General features: G+C 41.4%; 1 protein-coding gene across 9 annotated transcripts in view; it reads left to right on the plus strand.

Moving 5' to 3' along the window:
- Nucleotides 1-13370, plus strand: part of LOC121499534 (cytidine monophosphate-N-acetylneuraminic acid hydroxylase) — a 167447-nt gene extending 154077 nt beyond the window's left edge. For 8 of the 9 annotated variants that reach the window (XM_041770247.1, XM_041770253.1, XM_041770254.1 and 5 more), the window contains one exon: nt 1326-2790. The gene's annotated coding sequence lies outside the window, so the exon portion shown is untranslated. Of the gene's footprint in view, nt 1-1325; nt 2791-12936 lie in introns of those variants that run through there. The other variant, XM_041770249.1, reaches the window with a different exon arrangement.
- Nucleotides 13371-21656: the final 8286 nt, after the last annotated feature.

A 21656-nucleotide genomic window follows, 5' to 3' on the forward strand; every position in this document is an offset into this window, starting at 1 on the left:
AGCACAAGCATTGGGCGAGATCTTCTAAGGTACGATTATAAACTAGAAGGGATGCTAAGGAAATTCACATATAACTGGATTATAAAGTAGGCTATATTTGTGTTACAAACATGAAGGAGAGAGAGAGATCACATCTGACTCTGAAATGACCAGGAAGAGCATTATGGAAAAGGTAGTATTTAGGTGGGGAGGGGAGGTGGTATCTGAAGAGTGGCTCAAAGTTTGGGTAAAGTTCTTAATAAAGCAGAAATGGAGGGGAAGGATGGTAGAAAGAATATTCCAGACAGAAAGAGTGGGTAAAGTTAAAAGGAAGAAAAATTCAAGGTAGATTAGAGCCTTGGCAAGTCCTCCTAGGGTGACAGAGTAGGAAGGGAAGCAGAGAAGAGGCATGTGTGGTGCTGGGAAAATAGAGTCAGGGGTGCTCAGTGGAGATGCTAAGCACATTCAGTGATTAGAGACGCTAGGAGGCATGGAAGGTAAGGAGGAAACAGGTAGAGAAAGCACAGAGTTCAAGGGCTTGGAGCTGGAGAAGTTCCAACAGATGGTCAGAGGTGCTTCTGTGTAAGCTGGTGAGTGAACTGAGCAGATATAAAGGTAACAAAGTCAGGAGGTCAGTGTGTGCCTTGTGAAGTTGTTGTGTCAGGGAAGCAATTAAGTACGATGGTCAACACCTCAGACTTGGAATAACTCCTACAATTAAAATCTTGGCTTGGTCACCTACTGTATGACCTTGGGCAAATTAGTGAACCTCCCTGGGTGTCAGGTTTTCATCTGTAAAGTGGATCTAATAATAACAGCTACCTCACAGGGTTAGGTCACACATCAAGCACTTATCCTGAAAGAGTGAGTGAGCACATGATAAGTGAAGAATGAACATGGACTGTCTCGACCTGATGCAATGAACAGGAGTGTCCTGTGACCTTCAGTCAGTCACTTGGTGAATCTGTAGCAAGATGGGAGAAGACTCATAGTCCAGGTCACATTCCAGTTTCAGATTCCCACTGACCTCAAAGTGTCAAATACTATGTAACTTGAACTAAAGAATAAAATTAAAAATTTGTCCCAGGGGTACCTCGGTGGCTTAGTCAGCTAAGTGTCTGACTCTTATTACGACTCAGGTCATGATCTCAGGGTTGTGAGATTGATTCTGGCATGGGGCTCTGCACTCAGTGTGGAGCCTGCTTAAGACTCTCTCTGTGCCCCCCCTTTGTCATCCCCCCACCTTCTTTTGTACTCTCTCAAATAAATAAATCTTCAAAAAAATTTGTCCAAATGCAATAAAAATGAAAAAGTATTAAAGTGAGATTAATACTTAATATCTTTAGTTCACAGAGATGCAAAAAAAAAAAAAAAAACCCAGAAAATTCAAGAATTTACTGACGCTACATCTTGATCACAGGAAGCTTATACTAAAGAAACTTACACCTTGCGGACATCAATGATGGATAATTACACTTTGGATTTGTGAGATGTTCACATATCTTATGTTTGTGGGTCACTACATAGCTGGATTTATGAATTAATTTATGAATTTATGATTTATGAATTTATGTTTTACTTATTCTATACCCGATTCTCTGTAAAAGAACCGATGACCCTACAGGAACAGATTGTCTGTGGGAAACAAAGCATAATAGAAGGAGATGTGAACCCAGGCATTGAAGAAATAGAACAAGAAGAGACAATTCTCTAGAGGACAACGAGGAAACCAGAAAGGAATAAGAGAGCAAAAGTTGGGTTAGAAAAAGAGAAGAAAGAAGAGAAATAGATAAATGAATGACCATGAGAAGAGAACAGGAAGGAGGAAAAACTTAAAATAGAATTGTGAAAGGAGCGTATACTAATAGACATTTTGTTCCTGTAAGAGATTGATTCCTATAATAGGGTCCATTAAAAGAATTGGGTAAAGAGCTCATAAGCTGTTTTCCGTTTTTTAGAAAGCTTTGTTGGAATCATGCATTTGTCAAAACAAGGCTGCAGAAGCTCCCTTCCAAGGTAAAATTTCATTGGGACTGAAATGATTTTGATTCAGGCACAGAATTAGTCATTTCATGCAGCTTATAAATTCTAACCAATGAAAAGATCTTTGATTAATAAAAATATGAATACTAACTAGTAATAAAGTAAGTTTTATAGACAAAAATCTTTCAAAATCAGAAAAATCAACAATAAAAATCTATACCTTGAAAACATTGAGAAATCCTCTTTTGAACATGTAAAAACATTGTTTCAATGGCTAATATAGGCAACTAATTTGTTTCTAGTACTGTTTAGTTTTTGATGATATTTGCATGATTAGGGCACAGCCATTCAAATTTATCCCTAGAAAATGTGATAGTTAACAAGGGTTCTATTTTATATGTTGATGTTTTCTAGTATAACACACACAGACACACACACACACACACACACACACACACACACACCTGAACTGAACATCAACATTGATTTTCTGATTATATATACTACCTCTTTAATTCAGAAGATATGAGAATCCAGTGGTGGAATTAATCTCCTTAAATAACTAAATTCACACTTGGTTATGAAAATGATGATCTGTTTCTCATTAAGATTAATACCAATGATGTTCCATTACTCTGGTTTACCTCACTCATTATACTTAGGCACATTTCACAGAAATCCTTGTAATTCAGGAATTGTATTTTGTGATTTGCACTATGTGTAAATTATTATTCAATTACTAATTATTCAATTACTAATGAAAATTAATATATATAAATGTATGTTAAAATGTTTATGATGAGCAAATAAAGACCATTTTAAAATGTGGATTTGTTTTCTCGCCTATCTTTATTTTCATGCTGGCTATTATTCAATTACTAATGAAAATTAATATATATATATATAAATGTATGTTAAAATGTTTATGATGAGCAAATAAAGACCATTTTATTTTTTTTTTTTTAAATTTTTTTTTTAATTTTTATTTATTTATGATAGTCACAGAGAGATAGAGAGAGAGGCAGAGACGCAGGCAGAGGGAGAAGCAGGCTCCATGCACCGGGAGCCCGACGTGGGACTCGATCCCGGGTCTCCAGGATCGCACCCTGGGACAAAGGCAGGCGCCAAACCGCTGCGCCACCCAGGGATCCCTAAAGACCATTTTAAAATGTGGATTTGTTTTCTCACCTATCTTTATTTTCATGCTGGCTTTCTCAGTGATGTCCTTCTGTTACCCTCCCCCCAAAAATTCTTCGATATCATCAAGACTTCCAGTCCATCAATTGTGCATGTCCCCACTTTGCTTCTTACTGATCTTAGATGGTTCTTTTCTATCTGTGTCCACATTGCCTCCCTCTTTTTTATTCTACTCCACATTACCTGCCTTTTTTCCCTCTCAGACCTCATTTCCATGACTTAAGCCAAAAACTGTGAAATTATCCTTTGCACCTTGCTCTGAGATCCACTGCATCTGCAAATAGTGAATGTTCTTCCTTGCCAATTTGGATGTCTTTATTTCTTTTTGTTGTCTGATTGCCATGGCTAGAACTTCCAGTACTACGTTGAATGAAAGTGGTGAGAGTGGACATCTTTGTCTTGCTCCTGACCGTAGGGGAAAAGCTCTCAGGTTTTCACCATTGAGAGTGATGTTAGCTGTGGATTTTTCATATATGGACTTTATTAGGTTGAGGGTATGTTCCCTTTAAACCTACTTTATTGAGCGCTTTTATCATGAATACATATCGTACTTTGTCAAATGCTTTTTCTGCATCTTCTGAAATGATCATATAGTTTTTATCTTTTCTCTTATTGATTTGATGTATTACACTGACTTATTTGCCAGTGTTGAGCTCTTGCATCCTAGGAATAAATCCCACTTGATTATGATGAATAATCTTTTTAATGTATTGTTGGATTTGGTTTGCTCATATATTTTTTGAGGACTTTTGCATATGTGTTCATCAGAAATACTGACCTGTAGTTCTCTTTTTTTTGTAGTTCTTTATCTGGTTTTGGTGTCAGGGTACTTCTGGCCTCATGGGCTGAATTTAGAAGCTTTTTTTCCTTTTCTATTTTTTGGAATAGTGTGAAAATAGGTATTAACTCTTATTTATTTATTTATTTATTTATTTATTTATTTATTATTTTATTTATTTATTCATGAGAGACACACACACAGAGAAAGAGAGGCAGAGACAGGCAGAAGGAGAAGCAGGCTCCATGCAGGGAGCCTGATGTGGGACTTGATCCCAGGTCTCTAGGATCACACCCTGGGCTGAAGGCAGTGCTAAACCACTGAGCCACCCGGGCTGCCCATTAACTCTTCTTTAAATGTTCAGTGAAATTCACCTGTGAAGCCATCTGGTACTGGACTTTTGTTTGTTGGGAGTTTTTTGATTACTGTCTCAATTGCATTGTTCAAATTTTCGATTTCTTCCTGATTCAATTTTGGGAGGTATATGTTTCTAGGAACTTATCCTTTTCTTCTAGGTGGTCCGATATTTTGTTACATAATTTTTTATAATATTCTCTTATAAGCTTTTTTCTCTATAGTGTTGGTTCCCCTCTTACATTTCTGATTTTGTCTACTCTATCTTATTTTGACTCCTCTTTGAGAATTATCAATTTTGTCAATCTTTTCAAAGAATCCTGGTTCCATTGATCTGTTCTGTATTTTGGGGTTTTGTTTTAGTTTCTATATCATTTATTTCTCTCTAATATTTATTATTTCCTTCTTTCTACTGGTTTTGAGTTTTGTTTGTTCTTTTTCCAGCTCCTCAGGTGTAAGGTTAGGTTGTTTGAGATTTTTCTTGCATCTTGAGGTAGGCCTGTATTGCTATTAACTTCCCTCTAGAACTGCTTGTGCTGCATCCCAAAGATTGTACTATTATGTTTTCATTTTCATTTGTTTCCATGTATTTTTAAATTTCCTCTGATTTCTTAATTTACCCATTCATTATTTAGTAGCATGTTATTTAACCTGAATGTGTTTGTGTTATTTCCAGATTTGTGTGTGTGTGTGTGTGTGTGTGTGTGTGTGTGGTTAATTTCTAGTTTCATAGCATTGTGGTTTGAAAAGGTGCATGGTATTATAACTTCAATCTTTTTGAGTATGTTGAGTCTTGTCTTGTAGCATAACATGTGATCTGTCCTGGGGAATGTTCCATGTGTACTTGAAAAGAATATGTATTCCACTGTTGTAGGATGGAATGCTCTGAATGTATCTGTTAGATCCATCTGGTCTAATGTGTGATTCAGAGCCATTGTTTCCTTGCTGATTTTTTGTTTGGATTATCTATCCATTGAGGTAAGTGGGCTCTTAAAGTCCCCTACTACTATTGCATTACTATTGATTACTTGCTGTTTGGTTGTTATTAGCTGATTTATGTATTTGGGTGCTCCCATGTTAGGTACATAAATATTTACAATTGTTATATCTTCTTGTTGGATTGTTCCCTTGTCTTCTGTTACAGTCTTTGTTTTAAAGTCTATTTTATCTCTTAGAAGTATTGCTACCCAGCTTTCTTTTCACTTCAATGTGCATGATGAATGCTCCTCTATCCTCTCACTTTCCATCTGCAGGTGTCTAAGTCTGAAATGAGTCTCTTATAGGCAGCACACAGGTGGGTCTTCTTTTTTATCCATTCCATCATTCTGTGTCTTTTGACTGCAACATTTAGTTTGTTTACATTCCAAGTAATTCCTGATAGGTATGTACTTACTGCCATATTGTTACTTGTTTTATGGTTGTTTTTGCAGTTCTGCTCTTTCTTCTCTCATGAGTGCTGGCTTTCTTTAGTGATATACTTGGATTCCATTTTCTCTTTATTTTTTGCATATCTATTACTGGATTTTGATTTGTGGTTACCATTAGGTTTATATATAACATCTGCATATAGCAGTCCGTATTCAGTTGATGGTCATTAAGTTTGAACCCATTCTAAAAACTAAGTTTTTACTCCTCTCCCTTCCACATTTTTGGTATATGGTGTCATACTTTATATCCTTTTATTTTGTGAATCCTTTGACTGATTTCTAAAGATGTTCTTAATTTTATTGCTTTTGTGTTTCCTACTTTTCTTATTCCTATGTATGGTCTTTCCTTCCACTTAAAGAGTTCCCCATTAGCATTTCTTGTAAGGCTGACTTGGTGGTGATGAATTCCTTTAACTTTTGTTTTTCTGGGACTCTTTATCCCTCCTTGTGTTCTGAATGACAGCATTAATGGTTAGAGGATCCTTGGCTGCAGATTTTTCCTTTCAGCAGTTTGAATGTATCATTCCACACCCTCTGGCCTGCAAAGTTTCTGCTGAAAAATCAGCTGATGGCCTTATTGGTTTTCCCTTATATGTATCTACTTTCTTTTGCTGAATTTTAAATTCTCTCTTTACCACTACTTTTTGTCATTTTAATTATTATGTGTCTTCACGTGGACTTCCTTGGGTTGACTTTGTTGGGAGTTCTCTGTGCCTTCTAGATCTGGATTCCTGTTTTCTTCCCCAGATTACAGAAGTTTTCAGCTATTATTCCTTCAAAAAATTTTCTGCCTTCCATTTTCTCTCTTCTTCTTCTAGGATCACTATAATGTGAATGTCATCATGCCTGATGGTGTTGTTGACTTCCCTTAATCTATTTGTATTTATTATCTCTCTCTCTCTCTCTCTCTCTCTCTCTTATTCAGACTGATTGTTTTCTATTGCTCCAGCCTCCAGGTCACATATCTATTCTGCTGCCTTTAGTCTACTATTTATTCCATCTAGTTTTTTATTTCCCTTATTTAGTGCTTCATCTCTGATTGGTTCTTTTCCATGTTTTCTGTCTCTTTGTTGCAGGTCTCACTGAGATCCTCCCCTCTTTTTTCAAGTTCAGTGAATGTCTTTGTGACCTTTACTTAAAATTCTCTTTTGGGCCTATTTGTTCTTCTCCATGTCATTTAACTCTCTAGCTGTGATTTTGTCCTGCTCTTTCATTTGGGACATATTCCTCTGTCTCCTCATTTTGACTAGCTCTCTGTGTCTGTTTCTGTGTGTTAGGAAAGTCAGTTATGGGACGCCTCAGTGGCTCAGCAGTTGAGCATCTGCCTTCAGCTCAGGGCATGATCCCAGCATTCCGGGATCAAATCCCACATCGGGCTCCCTGTGAGGAGCCTGCTTCTTCCTCTGCCTATGTCTCTGCCTTCTTTCTGTGTCTCTCATGAATAAATAAAATCTTAAAAAAAAAAAAAGGAAAGTCAGCTATGTTTCATACTCCTGAAGGTGTGGCCTTATGAAGAAGAGGTCCTGTAGTGTCCTGTGGTGCCATGTTCCCTGTTCACCAGAACCTGGTGCTTCAGTGGTGGCTCCTATGTGTTTTGCATGCAACCTACTGTTGTGGCTAAGCTGTGTTTACCTTCAGTCCAGTTTATTACAATGGCTTTCTTTGTCTGTTGTGGGAAGTGTTTGGTCCTTGTGTTGTTAGCAGGCTAATCTGGGGCTGATTTGGGTTGGAGTTTAGTCAGATCAGGCATCTGCCAGAACTGCAGTAACACCAAACTACATCCATGCTATCCATGTTGTCCCTTGAGAAACTTTCATTGGTGGGCAGGGCCAGCAGTCAGACTAGATATCTGTCCCCAGCTCACTGCTGGGGCCACGGTAGGACTGGTGGATGTGGTTATCTTCCCCTCTCCTTAGGGCTGGAGTCAGTTTGGTGTGGTGGTGGGCCCTATCAGGGGTGCTTGGACCCCTGGTGCTTGCCATGCTGTGACTCTGCTTTGGATGGACTCCTGTTGAGGGCAGGTTTGTAGGATAACTTGGGGCTAGGGGTGCAGTGCAATTAAGGCTTGTGCTAGTCCACTATGGGAGATTTGCAGTTAACAGGAAAACTCCTGCTGAGGCTGAGATGGATGGGGTGTGACTCCAGAAGAGTGGGAGCCAGGAGAGGACACTCTTAGCAAGCCGAGTTGGAGGGTGTTCACACTGCATTGGTTCCCACAGGTGTATGTGTATCTAGGCTGTAGGTCAGGGGAGGGAAATGTCACCTGCCAGCTCTTTTGTTCTTGAGAGGTCTCCCAACAATCCCTGCTCCTCTAGCACCCACTCTGAGTTTAGTAAACAAATCTCCCTCCCATATACCCCAGGCATTTTCCAAACTGCTCCTTCTATGCCATATCTTCATGGAGCTGTTTCTTGTGCTGTCTCTTTAAGAGCAGGCACTCAGTTTTGTAACCCCTTCTGGCTCTCCCAGAGCCAGGACTACTGATTTTAATTTTTAAAATTTTTAATAAGATTTGATTATTTTAAAGAGAGAGGTGGTGGGGAGTACTATTGGGATGACAAAAGGAGAATGAGAGAATCCCAGGCAGACTCCACTCTGAGTGTGGAGCTGGACATGGGGCTCAATCTCACAACCCTGGGATCACAACCTGAGTTGAAACCAAAAGTCAGACACTTAAGCAACTGTGCCACCCAAGTGAGCTCACTGATTTTTAAAGTTCCAGGTATTAATCCCTGCAGGTTATAAGAACTCAAGAAGTTAGGCCTCTCTGGTTTTCAAAGCCAAATGTTATGGGGGTTTGTCTTCCTACTGTAAGTCTTCTGTGCTTTGGGTGCCTGGCATCAAGCCTGTTTCTCTATCCTCTCTGTGCCTGCAGTATCCCTCTCTCCCACAATCAGACTCAGGGGTCATTTGGCTCCTTGCTGAGTCTCCACCCTTCCTACCCTTTTTGACGTGGCTTCTCTCTACATTCACCAGTGGAGAGTCTGTTCTGCCAGGGTTCAGGTTGTTTTTTGGGTCATTTACACTGATGTGGTATTGTCTAGTTGTATCTGTGAAATGAGATGAGCTTAGAATCCTCCAACTCTGCTATTTCTCTCAGAAGTCTCCATAATGATAAAAATGTTAATTAACCAGGAAGATATAAAAACTAAGATATAAAAACTTAGATATGTATATAATAGCGTAGCCTCAAAATATATAAAGCAAAGAATGACATAACTAAACAAACCAATTCAAATCATAGTGAAAGATCTGAAAACACCTCTCTCAGTAAGTGATAAACCAATCAGACACACACACACAAACTCAGTAAATATATGCAAGTGTTGAACAATGCAGTTAAGTAAAATGCCTAATAAACATATAGAGAACATTGCCCCCAACATCTACAGAATATTCTTTTCAAGAATACACAAGTCTTTTACACAGAATGATGATATGCTAAGCTATAAGGCAAGTCTCTGCAGATGCCAAAATTATATATAGTGTGTTCTCAGACCGAAGCATAATGAAGATAAAAATCAGCAAAATAATCATAAAATTGCCATCTTTTAGAAATTAAGAAATAGCTTCTGAATGAGTGCTTTACTTTGAGTGCTCAAGTAAAAATGAGAGTTTTGGAAAACTTGTTTTCAGTGTGGGGCAGCTCATTTGCAGCCCCATGGTATGTCAAGGCCTCCTGGTACAGAAACTGGCCTAGTGGTCATATTGGTCACATTAAGAAAGGGCAACTCTTTCAGCTTATTTGATTGACTTCTCTGTTTCTGCATCATTGTCTCATTTTCACATTATTTTAGCTTTGCAGCATGTTTTGAAAGCAGGTGGGGTGAATTCTCTTTTACTGCTCTCTTTCATCCAAATTATCAAGGCTATTCTTGTACATCTTCTCTTCAGAACTGTAAGATCAGTTTATCATGCTCCAGCATTCATGTTTTTGAATAAAAAAATTGTATCAGAAAAAATTATTATTATTATTTTAAAGATTGTATTTATTTATTCATGAGAGACATAGAGAAAGAGGCGGAGACACAGGCAGAGGGAGAAGCAGACTCCCTGCAGGGAGCCCGATGTGGGACTCAATCCCAGGACCCCAGGATCATGACCTGAGCCGAAGGCAGATGCTCAACCACTGAGCCACCCAGGTGCCCCAGAAAATTTATTATTAGCAACTTTATCCACATCTATTGGGTACAGGAAATATTCTAATGAGGGAAATGGTGAGGCCTGCCCTAATGGAGCTGGAAGTGCCAGAGGAAGGGCACAGGGAGACACTACAGAGATGTCTTTTGTGAAGACTTCACAGTTCAAATGCTCAAGGAGTTTGGAAGGATTGTGAAGTAATTGAAATTATTTTCTTTGATGACCCCGCTCCCCAGGATTGGATTACCTCCCCTCCCCCGGCCTCTGTGCATACTGCCAGGTGATAAGTCGCTTATCCAAAGAAAGGAAAATAAGACTTACTATTCCCAAGCTGTGGTTTTTCCTCTTTCTTTGTGTGTGTGTGTGTGTGTGTCTAAATTATGTTTTGAGGTTGTTAGAGGAAATTAAATCAATCTATTGATTTTCCTTGTATACAAGCAAATGAGTAGGCTAATAATTATACTTTTTCAAGTTATTACTTGACAGATCATTATAGCTTTAAAAAACTGCTGTTTTTAGCTGGAGCTAGTAATTGTTCCCATTAAAATTATTTTAGTTATGTAAATAACTATTGAAAACTATCTTCCTAAAAAAAAAAAAAAAAGAGAAAACTATCTTCCTCTATATAATATATATTATAAAAAGAAGTGTATAAGATTTAAATAAAGAAAAACAAGAACATTTTACCAAGGAATATAAAAGAAGACTAGAGTAAATGGGAAAACATAAGTTCTGTGGCTAAAACGATCAACTCATGTTGACAAGGATATGGAGAAAGAGGAACCCTCTTACACTGTTGGTGGGAATGTAAGCTGGTGCAGCCACTTGGAAAATAGTATGGAGATTTCTCAAAAAGTTAAATATAGAGCTATCCTTTTGCACTACTAGGCATTTATCCAAAAGATACAACCATAGTGATCCGAAGGGACACCTGCACTCCAATGTTTATAGCAGCAATGTCCACAATAGCCAAACTACAAAAAGAGCCCAGATGTGCATTGATAGATGAATAGATAAAGAAGATGTGGTGTATATATATACAATGGAATGTTACTCAGCCATGAAAAAATGAAATCTTGCCATTTGCAATGGCATGGATAGAACTAGAGGGTATTATGCTAAATGAAATAAGATAATCAGAGAAAGACAATTATCATGATTTCACTCATGTGGAACTTAAGAAACAAAACAGGATCATAGGGGAAGGGAGGGAAAAATAAGACAAAATCAGAGAGGGACACATCATAAGAGACCCAACTCTAGGAAACAAACTAAGGGTTGTTGGAGGGGTGATGGGTGGGGGGATGTGGTAACTGGATGATGGGAATGAAGGAGAGCACGTGATGTGATGAGCACTGGGTATTCTATGCAACTGATGAATAACTGAACTCTACCTCTGAAACTAATAATACACTATATGTTATTTAATTGAATTTAAATAAGTTAGATTTTTAAAAAAATTATGTTCTGGACAGAAACATTCTATGTTGTACCAATCTCTAAATCCAGTGAAATCTCAATAACATCTAAAAATTCATTAAGGGTCCATCAAATCAATAATAAAAATGTAAACAATGGCAAAAATTTAGAAAAGATATGAATAGGAAATTCTCTAAGGAAATACAAAAATGGCTAATAAAAAATATTAAAAACTTAAATTCATTAATAGAGTGTACCAAGATAAATATACAAGGGGTCATTTGCAGAATTATTATCATTTTAAAAATTAGAAGAACCAAATATCTGTCGATTGTGAAATAGTTAAATTTATTAGAGTAGATCACATTAAGTAGTGGTTAAAAACAATGAGTTAGGGGGGCCTGCGTGGCTCAGTTGGTTAAGCTTCTGCCTTTGGCTCAGGTCATGATTCCAGGGTCCTGAGATTGAGCCCTGCATCAGGCTCCCTGCTTAGTGGGGAGCCTGCTTCTTCCTCTCCCTCTCCCACTACCCCCTACTTGTGCTCTCTCTCTCTCTCTCTGTGAAATAAATAAAATCTTTAAAAAATACAATGAGATATATCTATATTTATCTACCCAAAAAGATCTATAATGCATATTTTTAGAAGAATTGAGTTGCAAGAAATACAATGTTATCACTTTTATGTTGAAATAACATTATATATAATCGTGTGTGTGTGTGTGTGTGTGTGTGTGTGTCTAACTCGAAGGAAGACGATCTGGAGAGCTTATGTTATCTATTACTAGGGAGCAGACAAGCTAGAAGCAAGCAGATTATGGGATCCTCCACTTCTTACCTAATAATACACTTTTGTATGGCTTAAACGTGTTACAACAAGAATGCACTTCTGTGCCTGTTATGTAATTAGGAAAACAGAAATATCAGTATGCATAACATAACAGACTAACTCAGCTTTAATATTTTAAATATTCTTTTCCAGTTTTATTCAGTATCTCTATTTTTATCTACTAGTTTATATTTTCCTGGATATGCGTTTAGTACATGTTAAAATAATTAAAAATTATTCTTAGGCTTCTGTAGTATTCCATATTCTGAATGAGCCATAACTTTAGCTCCTCTATTGTTGGACATTAACCCATCTTATGAAGAATATCATCCACATTACTTTTCTCATGGTTTTGAATTCATGGATTGTTGAATGGAAGGATATGAACAATTGTGCTTTGGATAGCATCTTCTCAATCTTCCAGTGAAAGTCCAAGCCAGTATAACATTTGGGCAGTTTCTCAAGCTCTACTTGCTTATACGTGAACTCCCATGGCTCTCCATCCTGTTCATTCTGCAAATGTTCCCCACTCGCTTGTGTGCAAATCATAGTCATATACTATTTCTCTTCTAAAAATTCCTTCAGTACCTTCAGGGTGATCATATTTTCTATAAAAAAAAAACAGCAACAACAAAAAATCTTAAAATTATGCAGGGCTTTTATGTATTAACCTAATGTAAGAAAGAAGACAACTCTGCGTCCCGTTATGCTTGCATCATTCTAGCATACAGAATGAAAATAAGCTAATTTACCCAATAACATATGTAACCGAGATTGTTAGAACATGTATTTTCCCCTGAGAACTCAATACATCTATTTTAATTTGAATGCAGAAAACGTGCCTTGAAGAGTTCTGATGTTCCGGAGCCCGCACGTCCTGCAGTGGTCCACGGACAGAACAGCGCAGGTGCATCTGGAAACCGCAGCGAGAGATGCTGTCGACAGGTGGCAGGAGAGGACCGCGTGACGGCCGGGCGCCCGCTCCGCTCCCGGGACCCCTGGGTGAGCTCTGGGTGTTGCTCCCTGCGCCGCCGCGACTTGCACGACCCCAAGCAGCCGCTCGCGCTCGCCTCCTCTGGCGTCTCCGGGAGCAGAGGGCATTCATCTGGATCCGCAGTGGTCCCTCGCCGAGGCCAGGCCGGCTTCCCTTCCTGGGCCTGAGACCCTGGTTCTCCCAGCGACTTGCAGGCTGCAGGTGTGCACGCTTCACCCCAGCGCTGGGGTGAGTCAGGACCCCACCGGGCAGGAGCGTACCGCTGAACAGTTCTGCGCTGGACGTAACTTTCCCCTCTTTGAGAAACAAAACAAAGCACCTAAGGCATTAATCCTTTACAAGAGAGTCCCATGAAGTGCAGTCTTCCCTGCTTTCAAATCAAGAAAAAAAAGTTGAAAAATATTTCAGTGGGAGAAAAAGAAAGATTTACTTATTTATTTTTAAGATTTTTATCTCTTAAATACATAAAGAGTATTTATGTAGATAGAGAGAGGCAGAGACATCGGCAGAGGGAGAAGCAGGTGCCTTTTGGGCAGCCCGAGGTGGGACTCAAATCCCAGGATCTCTAGATCATAACCTGAGCCAAAGGCAGATGCTCAACCACTGAACCACCTATGCACCCAGAAAAAAAGAAAATTAAAACGTGCTTTCCTAGCTCACCCAGGGAACCATTCATCCCCCCATATAGGGGACCCCTCACCACCCCTAGAAACTGAGCCCAGGACCCTTCCTGTTCCCAGGCAGTAAATTTCCTCCAGCCTGGAATATTTTGCTCAAATAATTCCTCAGGGGCACTGTGAGCCCTGGCCTTCACCGCCCAAGACCTACTGACTCCTGGCTGCTGCTGGGGCACCCTGCTGGCTTGGCTCCAAGGCCTCCCTCCCACCATCGGGGCAAGCGTGGGCACTCTCAGGGTGGTCCCTCTCAGAGACGAATCCTCCAGGTAAGCGTGCAGGTAACAGTTGAATCAGACCCCCAGGTCTAGGAGTAAATGTTTATTTTCCAAGAAAGTAATCTCAGATTTTAAGAAGGAAGAGTGATTTTTCCTAACTTGCCTAATGTGGCATTCAAACTTTTTTTTATTGGCCAGAACCACGTTACCTCTTGTCTGGAACATCATCACCTGGCACCCTCATGCCACCCTTCTTCGCATATCGTGCATCTTTGAGCCAAGTTAGACTAAGAACCAGCAACACGTCTGAGATATTTCCATTTTAACGAACACTCCCTCCAACTCACAGAAGCCAGGCTCCCTTAACTCTGAAAGGTCATCTTGTAAAGATTCGATTATTAGGTTTCTCCTCAGCCTCAGTCTATGGGAGGCTGAGAAATTGATAGCTTTACTCTCTTGTTTACATGAAAAACCAAGATGAGAGGATTGTGCTGCTCTGGAGTCACCACAAATATCACACGATTGAAGGTGTAGTCCGGGTGAAAGTGTGAATAGTAGTCTCATAGTCACAGAATGGTGGCCCCACCCAATAATCCCAGCTAAAGGAATGAAGGAGGGGATTTTTGTCTTTTTTGAGTCACAGATCTACCCAATCTGGATCCATGAAGACCTTGTTCCTATTAAAACAACATTTTTGAGCTGATCTTTCAGTGGTTGTGATTGACTTAAGCAAATGGGATGTAGTTAGCAATAAAAACTTTCATTTCTCCCTTTTGCACGAAACAACCATAGGACTAGGGTTAATTTGCCTCCGCAAACTAGGTCAGGCAAATTCTTATAATGCTAGGCAATGAAGTAATGTTTCCAGGGGCCTCAGGCCAGTATTTCTCTGGAAAAAAATGGAAATATCAGTGGCCTCCCAGTCCAGGAACATTCTATTGCCCTCTGGATAGACAGACATTATTAAGTATGCAGTTCAACCAGACATTTGGGACACAGTGAGCAGGCGGAGCATTTCTGACCATTGAGGCCATGAGTCCCAGCTGCCTTGACCCCACCAGCTGCTCACGTGCAACTCCATGGAACTTGCAGGGAATTCTGAAAATGGTACATGCCTGATAATCAAGAATACGTTCCTCATGTCATCACTGTATACGTTTTGACCAAGTGTTGATGAAGCCAAATGGGTTATTCTTCAATAATATCACCCAAGGAATACAGCCCTTGTGTTCCCGCCCCCAAAGAGAACCATTTGGAACTTAAGCCCTGTTGGGAATTGACCCTTCCCATCAAGAGAAGAAAATACCAAAGCGCAGTCTCCTTTCCCATCAGTCAGTCGGGGCAGAAGAAAAAACTGGAAGATTAAAGAGTAAGAGCGGTGCTGCAAAGTTGGATCAGTAAAGGGAGAAATCCATCCCAGGATCAAACTTCATCCAAGGCCGATCATTTGCAAAGCTCATTAGAGAAGGCAAGAACTCCTTAGGCGCATAATTGTATAGAACACTGAACTTGCAGTGCTATACCACAAGGAAGAATGTTCTTTTTTTTTGGGGGGGGGGGGAAGAATGTTCTTTGATGAGCCATCAGGTAGTGCTAGTGTTTTTCACAGCACAGCCCCCAGCAGAGTAACGTTGTTCACAGAAGAGGCAGAGGCCGGATAGCCAGAGAACAACAGAAACCCACATCACAAGAGTTTTTGTCACCACACTCAACCAAAGGTTGTTGTTCTGTTTTGTTTTGTTTATCAGTTTCTGCTGGGAGCAAATGAGCAATCCGTATCAGAAAGTCACAGGGCCATGTGCAGGTTTTTGTATGTAATGTTCAAAGTCACTGAGGAGATACTCGTATCCAGCTCTTGTGTGGATTCTGACTCCCACACTAGGTTCTAGACACTTGTGATTTGTGAATTCTCGGGTGCTGGTGGAAGAAGTGATGCCTTTAAGGGCATCTGCCTCACGCCTATGATGAGCTTCTGGATCCCAGCAGAGGTAGGTCAGGTGAGGTGAGCAGCAGTGCCCTTTTATGGTCTCCCTCCAAGTGCTACCCTGTCCCATCTCCTCCGCACGCCTCCTCCTGGGCCCCTTCTAGATTCCACTGAGCTTTTTCTTTCTTTGCATCTGTCCAGACCCCAACCATCCTCAGCATGCACCTCTTGGGTGCTTCCAGCCTGCACCTGTCTGCACATGCATCTCTCTCCTCTCTCCTCCCCTCCCCACCATCTTCCCACCCCGCTGAGCACCTGCTGGAGTGTCCATCTTGTTATGGCACTTAGTCCTTCTTTTCTATGTCTGTAAGCTCTGCAGGTCAGGGACTGTACATATCCCTATGGTCACACTGCCTCGTACAGTGACATTTTCAATGAATACTTATGAGTACAACAGTTAACATTTATGAAACCCTACTAAGTGTCAGGCACTCTGTTAAGCATATAACATACACTGCTTCTTAAAAGATACAAGGAAGGTTTTCTTTTCTTTAAGCTTTATTTTATTTTATTTTTAAAGATTTTATTTATTTATTCATGAGAGACACAGAGACAGAGGCAGAGACATAGGCAGAGGGAGAAGCTGGCTCCATGCAGGGAGCCCGATGCAGAATTCAATCCCAGGATCCTGGGATCACAACCTGAGCCAAAGGCAGATTCAACCACTGAGCCACCCAGACACTCCTATTTTATTTTATTTTTAAAGATTATTTATTTATTTGAGAAAGACACAGAGCGAGAGAGCACGAACGGGAGGAGGAGCAGAGGCAGAGGGAGAAAGAGGCTCCCCGCTGGGCAGGGAGCCTGATGTGGGACTCAATCCTGGCACTCCAGGATCATGACCTGAGCTGAAGGCAGACACTCAACTGACTGAGCCACCCAGGCATCCAAGGAAGGTTTTCTTATCCCTATTTTACCAAAGAGGAAATCAAAGCCCCAAAAGTTAGTTATCCTACTTGCCCAAGGCCACAACACCTATTTGGATCCAGAAATTGGAACTTGATTCTTCCTGCATAGGAGGCTCGGGTCCCAACCCCTCAGGAGTAGCTTTGCCAGTGGATGGACTGGAGGCCTGTAGTATCTCTCAGTGGCTAAGCACTTCTCTTCTGCCCTCTCTGCCTTAGCACCATGCGAAGTCGAGGGAGGTGGTTCAAGTGTTCTAATGGGTCCCAGGACTTTTGCAAGGACTGATGGCAGGCATGTAGAGTGCTCCCTACATTCTGGGTCCCTGGGAATGGGGCACACAAGCTGCCTTTTGTTGAGGAATTGGGGCAGATGATTGAAAAACTATTCTCTCTCCACATCTGCTTTCTCCCCACGAGGTGGTTGTTGTTGTTGTTGTTGTTGTTTTTATATAAGTGTCTGGGTTTAAGGACACATGTAGATATTTCCCTTTCCAGCTGCAGCAAGAACTGCATGGATGTTTCAGATTCTTGGGGGTCTCAAAGATGGGTCATGTCAACAATGCTGTCCTCCTAGGATATTAAGGAGTATTAAAAGATTTTATTCAGAGGATCCTCCTGCTATATGGTGAGTTAGAAATATGATTCATCTTAGTGCCTTCCAAATTACAAATGGAAGATCACAATAATCCTGAATACTAAATTACCATGATTAAAGACTAACAGTTCATCCAGGGCTTCTATTAGATTTCAGTCAGTATGCTCATTTTTAAATAAGCATTATCTCATTTAGTCACCAAAACCAACCCCCTAGAAGACAGATATTCAATGGGGGTACCTGGGTGGCTCAGTCAGTTAAACAGGTGACTCTTGGTTTCAGCTCAGGCCATGACCTCAGGGCCCTAGGATGGAGTCCTGCGTTGGGCTCCTCCCTCTACCTCTCCCCCATCCAACCCCTGCTCATGCTCTTTCTCTCAAATAAATAAATGAAATAATAAAAAAAAAAAAGGACATGTAGGAGCACCTGGGTGGCTCAGTGGTTGAGTGTCTGCCTTTGGCTCAGGACATGATCCCAAAGTCCTGGAATTGAGTCCCACATTGGGCTCCCTGCATGGAGCCTGCTTCTCCCTCTGCCTGTGTCTCTGCTTCTCTCTCTGTGTCTCTCATGAATAAATAAATAAAATCTTTAAAAAAAGACAGGTATTTATTAATTGTATAACCTGGTTGTACAATTTTTTTTTTTTTTTTTACAACTTAACAGTTACTTAACCTTTACTGGGCTTCAGTGCCCCAGCCTGCAAAATGGGGATTGTAATGGTACCTGCCTCATAAGGTTGTGATGATGCTGGATTAAGTATCCACAGAGAAGACTCAGCCCAGTGCCTAAGACAAAGTAAAACTCATTCTGTACCCTCATTCCCATTTTACAGATCAGGACCCTGGGCCCCAAAGACACCTGCCCAAGTTCACATAGTGAGATCCAAACCTAAACCTCGGGACGCCTGGGTGGCTCAGTGATTGAGCATCTGCATTTGGCTCATAGCGTGATCCTGAAGTCCTGGGATCGAGTCTCACACCGGGCTCCTTGCATGAAGTCTGCTTTTCCATCTGCCTCTCTCTCTGTCTCTCATGAATAAGTAAATAAAATCTTTAAAGCAAGCAAGCAAACAAACAAACGTAAACCTCAAAAGGAAATCCTTTTACCATTCTGCTGCACTACCTTGCTTAATTGTTGGTTTAATTAAATAAGTTAATTATTTATGCTGTGTCTTTTGTCCCCTGTGTCTATGGTGTCTGGAGAAGAACTCAAGTTGAAGCATACATAGGGCTTCCAAAGATCAAGGGCAACTGATACATCCCTCACTGGCCATCCTGCAGCCCTAGATGGTAGATGGAGGGGCTGAGGGGCTTTGGATGAATCCGTGAATGTCCATCACCACTATTCCAATAAAACCTTGCTTTGGTTGGAGTGGCCCTGAGTCCTCCTTTGCCCAAGCCGGTCTGGATTGGTTCTAGTCTCCCTGGCCTAATTACCAAGAGTGCCCTCTCATTCTCAAACGATGTCAGTTTAGACAATCAATTATGTGGTCACCCTACCCACAAGTGGTATCATCTTCAGCAAATAAAGGGCAGCACGTTGTCATAATCTTTTGGCTCCTTGCTTGTGTTCAGACTGCCAGCACCCATGTCTTACACACCTGGATTTTCCCCCTACCCTTTTATTGCATGATTGCTTTAAGCTTTGTTCCTCCCTATTTCCCCAGCTACTTCTGGTTTCACAGTCTTGGTGGTGGCCTGGGGTTTAAGGATGTTAAATGGGGCCTCTATCCTGGGTCCACCACTCACTGGCTGGCAAAATAATTCACCTTTTTGTAAGACCTACTTCCTTATCTGCAGAGGGGAACACTAGGCCAGACCTCACATGGGTGTTATAATACGGTGCTCAGTGCATCTCAGCCGCCTGGGAGTCAGATTAGTCAGAAAGAGATGATGGGTCAGCCCAGCTAATGAGACAGGACGCCCTTCCTGGTTTTGTCACAGTTATCCCTGCCAGGCACCAATACATCACATGAAGCCTGGTGAAGGATCCTGGGACTACGATGCAGAAAAATCTTTTTGTTGTTGTTGTTTTTGGTAAACATCTTTTTAAAAAAAAATTTTTTTTTTATTATTTGAGAGAGAAACAATGGGGGTGGGGGGGAGAGAGAGAGAGAGAGCGCATAAGCAGGGGGAGGAGCAGAGGGAGAAGCAGGCTCCCTGATGAACAGGGAGCCCCATGTGGGGCTCAATCTTAGGACCCTGGGATCATGATCTGAGCTGAAGGCAGACACTTCACCAACCGAGCCATCAGGCACCCCTAGAGAAGATCTTCATAGAATATATCACTCCTGTTCAACAAAGTAGAAGGCTGAGCTTACAAGCCAGGTGCAGTCTACTGGTATCAACTGTGAGCCAAAGTGCCAGCCCCCTGCCCACACCTGTCAAGCTATCTGGAATTCAAGTGCTGCTTTTCACAAGGCCTTGAAATATGCTCAGCTTCTAAGAAGCTACTATGAAAATCTCAGAGTATTTGGGTTGCCTCCCTAGCAACTCATGGAGCCCTGATTCTGTGTCCCGCACCCCAACCTGGTTTCCCAATATGGTGCCCCTTGCTCTGGACTTGTCTTTGCAATCTCTGCTATGCCTCATCTTTCAGAGAATTGCTCTCTGCTTGCCATGACTGAGGAGGTAGGAAAATTGAGCATAAGTGTGGTGGACAGGTGTTGGTTTTGTTTTCCTATTACCCACTCTCTCCTCTCTTGATAAGAGCACTTAGAGTTTTCCTTGCTGAACCACCCCCTCCCACTCTTTGAGTGGGGCTGACCCCTTTCCTCTACTCCAGCAATTGGCACATGATTGGGACCTCAGCAGTCAGAGCCACAGCAATTGGCTCATGGAGACCACACATTTCACTTAAGCCAATGAGAAGCAGTCCTGAGATTTTTGCTGGGCTGATGGGGCAAGAGGTGCTCCTTCCTTTCGGGTTACCAGGACAGTAGAGAGTTACTGGAGGCCATCTTTGCCACCCAAAGATGGAGCAAGCACAGAAAAAAACCAAAGCTGGTGAAGGAAAGAAGACAGATTTAGGATAACATTGTTTTGGCACTCAATCTAGCTGTGCTTGAAGCCAGTCCACCCTGGGTACTGAGGCAATTAAATCCTCTTTTATGCTCACGCCATTTTAAATTAGGTTTCTGTTACTTGCAAACCCAGAAAGTCCCAGTTCAGGTAAGTAACAGGGAAATGTATTCTCTCTCTCAAAAGGCTTACATTTTAACAATAGACATGTCTTCAGCCCAAAGAAATTTGAATTGGTGTGGTAGACTGTCAGTCACTGGGGTCAAGCCAAGGTGGCCAGAATATTCTCTAGTGAGGTTGGGAACTAGGAATGCTTAAGATTGCACCCCTACCAATGACTGTCTTGTGTGCCTGGCATTGAGACTGGCCCAACATGAAGGGCTGACCAGGTGGCCCAGGAGAGCACCTTGGCCTGTGAGGCCAGCCAGGGTGCTCTGTCCCTGCAAGAACATTTCTCACTGAAAGCCACATGGATCGTGCGTCCTTGTCATCAGCAGGAGCAACCCCCACAGTAAGAGTTAGGAGTATTACTACGTAAGGATCAGTCAAGGTGACAGCTCATCCTAGAAGTGTCATCTCTCATCCTCACTCTGTTTCCTGGCATTCCCATGTTTAGCATTCAGACAGGCAGCCGGACTTGGCAGGAAAGAGTCTATTTTTCTGAAAGTTAAAACTGCTTTCCCAGCTGGCAGGGGGAAAGGGAAGAGCAGGTCACATACCACACCAACCTTCTTTTCTTTCTTTTGTTTCCTTTTCTCTCCCTCTCTCTCTAAGAGTGGCAGTCCTCCTTGTTTTCTTTGAAAGAAGATCTCTCTGAAGGCAGAGAGACTGGGCTCCCCCACAGCCCTTCTCGGTGGGTGGGACCCAGTGAAGAATGCAAGGATGAGAAACAAAATCAAATCTCAGGGGATGGAAAGAATTCTTTTCACATGCACATCAATTACATTCATTAATGGCTCACAAATTAGTTCAGACTCATTTTTTGATCCGTGGGATGGTTTGAAATTGAGTTCCAGAAACAGAGCCTGAGAGCAGGACTCATGTGTAAGTGATTTATTAAGGAAATGCTTCCAGGGGGAGCCAATGAGGCGGGGGAAGCCAAACAGAGAAGGGGAAGAACCCAAGGGAAGTGCCACCTCTGGCAAACTCCCAGCTTCAGCCTG

This window comes from Vulpes lagopus, chromosome 10 (assembly GCF_018345385.1).
Source record: "Vulpes lagopus strain Blue_001 chromosome 10, ASM1834538v1, whole genome shotgun sequence".
In the NCBI taxonomy this organism is placed as follows: domain Eukaryota; kingdom Metazoa; phylum Chordata; class Mammalia; order Carnivora; family Canidae; genus Vulpes; species Vulpes lagopus.